Source organism: Panthera leo, chromosome C1, assembly GCF_018350215.1.
Source record: "Panthera leo isolate Ple1 chromosome C1, P.leo_Ple1_pat1.1, whole genome shotgun sequence".
In the NCBI taxonomy this organism is placed as follows: Eukaryota; Metazoa; Chordata; class Mammalia; order Carnivora; family Felidae; genus Panthera; species Panthera leo.
Window position 1 is genome coordinate 46317910 of NC_056686.1, and position 8245 is coordinate 46326154.

An 8245-nucleotide genomic window follows, 5' to 3' on the forward strand; every position below is an offset into this window, starting at 1 on the left:
GTTCCAACACAAACCCCCAATTTTTTTTCACTCATAAAGTGGATCCTAAGGTGAGGTTAGTGCTTGAAAATAGGGGAAGACTAGAAGCTATCAGAAAATGACTGGTTTCTCATGCTTGGGGAGCATGAGAGCAGGGAGGAATCAGCATACCTTAAGATACAGTGTCATGCATTTTGTGGCCACTATGTTGAAGGTATGACAGATACTTGTTTTTTGACTCTCTCAGCCATTCCTCTGTCTTTGGTAAACACTCAGATTTTGTTGGGGAACCATTCCCCCATTCGATGGTATGTTTTTCCCCACTCAGTTTTGGTAGAGCTGACCCTACCTACCTCCAGCTCCAGGGATAGACAGGAGCAACATGCTTCTTGGCCACAGTTCAGGGATGGTCCAATAGGTGACCTGTGTACTTACGCTAGAGCAACTGGGGAAAATGCTTTCCCTTTACCACTGGCCTGGAAATTGGACAGATGGTAAGCCTGTAGCTGTAAGAACCCATCCCATAAGAAAGGTCTTCAGAGAATAAAAGAGAGAGAGAAGAAAACAGGTAAGAAAAATAGAGATTTATGAGAACACTGTTGAATGACTTTGGTTTAGCCATGCCTGAAGTCAACTACCATCCCCCCACCCAGATTTTTCAATTATATGAGCCAAAACGTTCCCTCTATTACTGAAACCAGGTTGGATTAGTTTTCTTTTCCCACGTTTGACGAACACAATTCTATCATACCAAGTATTGCATTATGAACTTTCTTTATATTAATCCAATTTAATACTTAGAGAATCCCCAAAAAGCTATTTGTATATTGTTATACTTGGCCTTATTCAGAGAAAAACATGAATTCACATTGTATAGGTTAAATCAACTCAGAGAGGTTAAATATCTTACCGAAAGTTACACATACTATTAGAAAAGGAAAAATTTAAATACTATTTATAATAGCACATTACAAAATACTTAGGAGTAGATTGAACAAAAGTCATGCAAAGTTTTTGCGCCAAATCTTACAAAGTGTTGATGAAAACAATTAAAGAAGACCCAAATAAATGGAGAACCATACAATGTTCATGATGTGGAAAACTCGATGTTGATGTCAATTCTCCCCAAATGGAACTATACATTTAGCAAAATCCAAATAAAATTCCCAGCATACTTTTTTAAAGAAATTTCCAAGTTAATTCTAAAATGTATATGGGAATGCAAAGGGCCTTAGAATAGCCAAAACACTCCTGAGAAAGAAGGGAAAATTTAGAGAGCTTATCCTACTTGATTTCAAGACTTACTAAAAAGCTGCAATAATTAAGACAGTATGGTCTTAGCATGAAGGATAAAGTAATCAGTGGAACATCAGATAAAATCCAGAAACAGACCAACACATATGTGGTTGATTTTTTTTTTTGATTTTTTTTTTTTACAAAGTTGTCAATGCAATTCATTGAGGAAAGGAAAGTCTTCAAAATATGGTATTGGAACAATCATATGGAAAAAATTAATCTCAATCCCTTCCCTATACCATGTATAGAACAAAATATATTCACTAAAATAGTAAAGATTCTAGAAGAGAATTATAGAGTCTATCCTAATGATTTAGAGGTATGCACATATTTCTTAGAAGACAAAAAAAATCATTGAACATAAAAGAAAAAATGATAAATTAGACTTTATCAAAATGCAATATATGTGATGTTCAAAAGACAGCATTAAGAAAATCAATGGCAAACCACAAACCTAAAGAAAATATTTGAAATACATATCTGACAAAGGGCTTAAGTCTAGAAAATACAAACAACTCCTATTAATTAATAATGAAAAGATAAACAACATAATTAAAATGGACAAAACGCTTGGACATTTTACCAAAAAAAAAGAGAAGATATATTGAATAGCCAATAAGCACATGAAAAGGTGGGCAACATCGTTGATCACAAAGAAATATGGAAATAAACCATAATGAGATATCACTCCACAAACACTAAAAGGGCTAAAATTTGGAAGTCTGACAACATTCAATACTGGTGAGGATACAGAACTCTCACATGTTTCCAATGAAAATGTACAACAATGTCACCGTGTTGGAAAATGACCTGGCGCTTTCTTATCAAGTTAAGCATACATGTACTCTTTGGGCATTTACAGGTATTCCACTCCTACGTATTTACTCCTGAGAATAAAACACGTACACACACACTTATACACACATGTACACACAAATAAACATATATACTAGAAACTTTATCGCAACTTTACTTGTAATAGGTCAAACTGGAAACAACACAATGTCTTTCCACAGTAGAAGGGATAAATAAGTTGTAGCATAGTCATACAGTGGAATACTACTACGCAAGAAACAAAATAAACTACCGATAACTACAGCAACATGGACAAATCTTTTTCAAACATTGAATGAGAGAAACTAGAAGAACACTGTCACGATTTTGTCTATATAAGGATCAAGAACAGGCAAGATAAATCTATGACGAGATAAATTAGAACACTGGTTGCCTCTGTGGAGGGGGATTGTCTGGAAAGAGGCACAAGGTACTTTCTGGAGTAATGGAATATACTATATCTTTAATGTAATGTTGGTTATATAGGCAAATACATTTGCCAAATACATTTGCCAAAACTGGAAATCAGACCCCACTATCCTTATGGGAACCCCTCCATTATGGCCCAACACAGCTATTTGTGCTAATGTTGCAAGTCCTGAATGAAATGTTGTACTCTCAACCAAAGAGTACTCTCTGTTATATAAGTATGGCACTACCAAAGCAATGAATGTGTGTGTGTGTGTGTGTGTGTGTGTGTGTGTGTGTGTGTGTGTGTGTTTTAAGTATCCTTTAAAGTGCATTAATGCAAGAATGGTTAGGCCAACATAGAGTTCCCCTCACAAAATGAAGGTACTATCTAGCAATGCTGTGGGTATCACCAGAAGGTAAAGAATTTCCTGGCACAAGAGTAAATCAAATATAGGTTGGATGATGGCTTAGCAAGAATGGGATAGAGAAATCCAAGCTTCAGATGATGGAAGTAAACAGGGGAAAGGAAATCTTGAGCAGTAAGACCTTTAAATTCTCCTTCTAAACCCCAACAGTTTATGATTCCTTGAAGGGTTCTCAAAAAGCTCTGAAACCATAGTGATACTTCAAATGGGTCTCTTCTCCAACATCCCAGAAAGCCAATGAGAGGCTATAACTCGACCCTGGATGGCCTAGCCTGTGTGGTTGAATCTGGATGAAAACCTCACAAGGAAAAAGTCACCACTCTTTCCTGGAAATGTACTGATGCAAATCACACTTTATAAAATATTTTTTTTAAATAAAAAGAATGTAATTGCTCACTGAATTGTAATATGAATGCAAATTAACTTACTGTAATTATACTGTGCAATTTTCTACTTTAAAAACTTAGAAAATGGAAGAGACCTGATAAGTAATTTGAACTGTAATTCTTCATTGCGTTCCTTCATTATGCAATGGTTACCATAAGCAATTTGCTCTGTTTTAATGTAAAATGTTTTTACTTCATACCTTTACCTTGGCAGGACTCAAACGAGACCATTCAGTATATACAAATACCCGTTTTCCCCCCACAAGTACATTGTAGAAATAATCGAGATTAAATTAATACAGCACAAGGGAATTTGTGAGAGATTCTTTAATATATTTTCACTTTGGAACATTTAGCACATTAAGTATCTCTCTATCCTATATCTGCAATGTGTTTTAAATAATCAGGGGATTCCTCACCAAATAGGAGTCGGATGACCAGCATTCATGCTTTAGTGGCAAGGCTTTGGTATAGAAGTAAGGAAAATGGGTTTAGTCTCAGCCCTGCCAGTAATTAATTGTGTGACCTTCCACATGCTGGCCCTCAGTTTGCGCATATGTAAATCAAAAGGTCTGGCTACGTGATTTAAAGCCTCCATTCTAGCCCTTACAATCCAAGACTGCTCTGTTGTCACTCTTTGCTTTGCATTGTTTAAGCAACATGAGTGACAGTAAATGAATTTCTTATTTAGAGTTAATGACTGTCTGAATGAACCACAAGCCCTCTGGTTCAATCATTCATTGCTAAAGAATGTCTAACGCAAAGATCGTCTGTGATGATGCCAATGTAAAAAAATAATAATTACCTCTTTCATGCTAATAATAATTTGCACGTGTAGTTCCCTCAGTGTGGTTCCTGTTAACAGCAAGGAGAACATACAGACAGCCAGGGATCTCATTAAGCAGCAGCACAGTGTAATGGAAAAAGAGGTAGGTAAAGCTTGGAATCGTGAGACTTTGGTATTTCCTTTGGCTAATAACCATACGAGGCCTCAGTAATTTCATCTTTTAGACTGGGTGCCCTCAGCTACTTTCCTGGATGTTCTTAGGATCAAGCACATAATGAATGGAAGAGACGTTTGGTCACCTGTATTTGTAAATGTCTCATTTAATGCTCTCAGCAACCCTGTGAAGGAAATGATCCTCTATTATCTCTATTTTCCAGCACACACACACACACACACACACACACTCACACTCACACCTACACAAAAGTAAAAGTAAGAGAAATTAAGTAATTTGTCCAGGGCCACAGCCCATGACACTTGTCTGGCCTTTCTATTCAGAAGGGATAGTAACATCTCTTCACCTTCCAAATTCCCATATCTGGGTAATTCTTTTTTTCTCTCAACATAAACGATGTTCTTAGAAAAAGGGAACTCTTTCATCTTTGCGCAACCAACAGTACCATGAACCTCTATTCCTCAGCTATAAAAATGCAATAAAAGTGCTCTAAAGGACACTCTTTAGTTTGCTCTTTGGATCTCATCTCACCCATACCCACCCCGTTTGTCTTTTCCTAAAAATCCAATTCCAATTTGGAGAAGTATGTGATTTCTCAGAGGTGCTGTCTGTACCTTAGCTCTTGACTGGAACACATGACTTAAGCTAAACCACTCAGCACCCCCTGAATCACCACTCTGGTAATGACCAGAGTGGTGGTTCAGGGGTTGGCAGAAAACCTATCCAATCAGACTTTGACTGGAAAACAGAAAGCAATTAAAAACAAAAATCCTGTAGACCAGGAAGCAACAGTGTAGGCTCCTAAAGGGAATGGACTTTATGATGAAGCTGGATCCAAAGAGGTCAAAGCAGAGAGACCAAAAGAAATCATCCTGTCATATCATGGAGTCACTGTCTAAAGGCAGCATTACATTAACAATAATATGATCCAATATATCATTTTGATCATATAAGCCAGCATTTTTCGTAGTTTTTGTTACTTCTACCAATACCGTGCCCTCAATGTAATGAAGTCATGAATGAGAAAGTGTAAAGGCTACACAATCATAATATTTAATAATGGTGATTAGGACAACAATGACATGATGATGGAGTGAAGGAGATGAATGCCTTTCAACAAACATGGCTCCGGAATTTCATGTAGATCAGAAATTTGTCAGTTGTAAAAAAAATAAAATTAGCTCATTTTACTGTGTTTCATCTAGATTCATTTTATGATCTTCTTCTAGCAGCATACTCTTATTTATTCCTGATCAAACCATAAAGATGATATATCTTTTCTTGACCATGTCTTCTACACGCTTGCCTCCATTCTTTCACTCATGTTATTTCTTCCTCCAGGATTACTTTTCCCCATTCCCATTTACTGAAATCTTTCCCAATGTGTAGGACCCAGTTTAAATGAAGCCCCCCATCTTTCTCCCTTTTGATTCCTTTATATATTGTGCTTACTTATAACCCTGATCTCTGCCATGTGTTGGAGCCATTTTTCACATTTCTGGATCCCCCATAAAGACTATAATCTCTTAGAGTAGATGCTAAGCTCCTTATAAACAGCAGAGAGAAAGAGATGTATGTGACACCTGTCACTGCACTAATTTCAAGGGTGATTCAACTGATGTGCCTGTAATTCCACCAATGAATAGTCATCAATCAAAAGCATATAAGGAGCACCTTATGAAGAGATGGAAAGTCTTTATAATTAGGAATGCTTAGACTTTGATCTAACTGGGAGTTATGAAAAAGGGCAGGAGAGTGGATGACAGAGAAGGGAGGGAAGGAAGGGAGAAAGGGAGGGAGGAAGGGAGGGAGGAAGGGAGGAAGGCAAGAAGGGAGGGAGTAAGGAAGGGAGGAAGGGAAGGAGGGAGGGAGGAAGGGAAGGAGGGAGGGAGGAAGGAAGGAAGGAAGGAAAGGAGGAAGGAAGGAAGGAAAGAAGGAAGGAAGGAAGGAAGGAAGGAAGGAAGGAAGGAAGGAAGGAAGGGGTCATGTCAATCTGGTTCCAGGTGCTATCATTTGTTCTCTCATCTGCACAATTGAATCACATTATGAATCCCTCTCTTATGGGCATTTGTTTAATGCTTGTCCCATCAACAGACTTAAAGCCACCACTGTAGTTTCCTTGTGTCTCTTTTTCCTATAGCCAGCCCTTCCCCATCCATGTCAATTTACCTCCAACATGTAACTCAAATCTGTTCACTTTCATCATCTCTTCTGCCATCACCTTAGACCCAGCTACATGATCTCTGGCCTAGTATTGCCTTTTCCCCTGTTTTTACTCTTGCTTCCCTGTGACCCATGTTCCACATATTAGCTGCAGTACTATTTTAGAAACGTCATTCAGATTTTCCCATTTAAAACACATCAATGATTCCTCATTGTATTTCAATTTCCACAAGTCTTCATAAAGGCTTTCAAGTTCCTCCATGATCTGACCTAGGCTCAACTCACTCCACTCTCCCCATGCTTATTATACTCCAGTCACAGTGGCCTTCATTCATTTCTACACAACCTTATGTCAAAGCCTTGGCAAGGAATATTCTATTTGCTTGAAATGGTATCTTCTCACCTCTCCAAAAGCTTCTCCCCAGGGCCCAGCTCCTATACATTCATTGATGCTAGCTTAATTGTTACTTGTTTAGAGGTCTGACCTTACTCCCGTCCTTCATGAGGTTCCTTTGTTAAAATCATTCAAAACAATCACCCTGTAATTTTCCTTCAGAGACCTAATTACAATTTAAAACTGTGGGGGATAAGCTTAGGAATCCCCTGAGCTTACACCAATGGGTTAACAAGGCATAAACAAATACAAAGCCATAGGAGGTTCACACCCGAGTTTGGGTAAACAAGAAAAGGCAACCAAGAATAGGGAGGTGCAAAGGCACCCCAGAATAGAGAGAAGGTTTAGAGCCCCCAGAATAGAAGGAGAGGGGCAAAGGCCCAAAAATAAGGGCACAGAGGTGCCCAATACATACGTATATGAAATAAACAAGATTAGATATTCAAGGTGGAAGCACTCCCAATTTAGTACTATAGGAGAAAGCTGCTCTCATAGGAAGAAAGGACCAAGTTAGCTAAACAGGGAAATTGGGCTATAGACCACTGCGCTGCAGGTGTAGCAGCCCAGAGTGGAGATGATTAACAAAAGAAAAGGTGCCTGAGTTTATTTCCCCTACCTGTCTCATCCCTGAGGCTAGCTAAGGTAAACAGAGGTGATGCCTCATGTCCACTATAAACAACCTTCCTCCCAACTGCCCGGCCCCCGGATTTTGTTTTGTATGAACCCAACCCCCTAACCCCAAATATCTTCAAGACCCCCTTTCCCTCACGTCCACAAGTTAATGTTCACAGATTCAGTCTCTTTGTACACATCCATTGCCATGTTTATAAGCTTTCTGATCCTAATAAAAATGGAGCAAGGACCCTTATTTGGGGTTCTTGTCTTTTCCTGGTCATTAGCCATCTCTCACTTTCAGTCTTGCATCCCACTCTTTTGCTAGACAAGAGAGAACTTTAGACCCAGAGTCTATGACATAAAACTATCTATGTATAACCATATATGAAGTATAATTATATTTTATAAGTATATTTTGGTTTAATGTCTATTTACCCTAGTAGACTATAAGCTCCACAAGGGCAAAACAATGTTTTTGTTTGTTTGTTATTTTTGTGTTTGTTTGGTCACCATAGTGGGTTGAATGGTGGTTCCCCAAAACGTATGCCCATGACTTAATCCCCAGAATTTGTGAATGTTACCTTATTTGGAAAGAATCTATGTAGCCTTTGTATCTCAAGTTAGGATGTTGATATGAGAAGATAATCCAGGATTATACAGGTGGGTCCTAAGTAGAATAAAAAGTATCCTTATAAGACACACACAAGGGAGACACAGAGAAGAGCAGGTAGTGTGACCACAGGGGCAGAGATTGGAGTGAAGTTGCCACAAGTCAAGGCA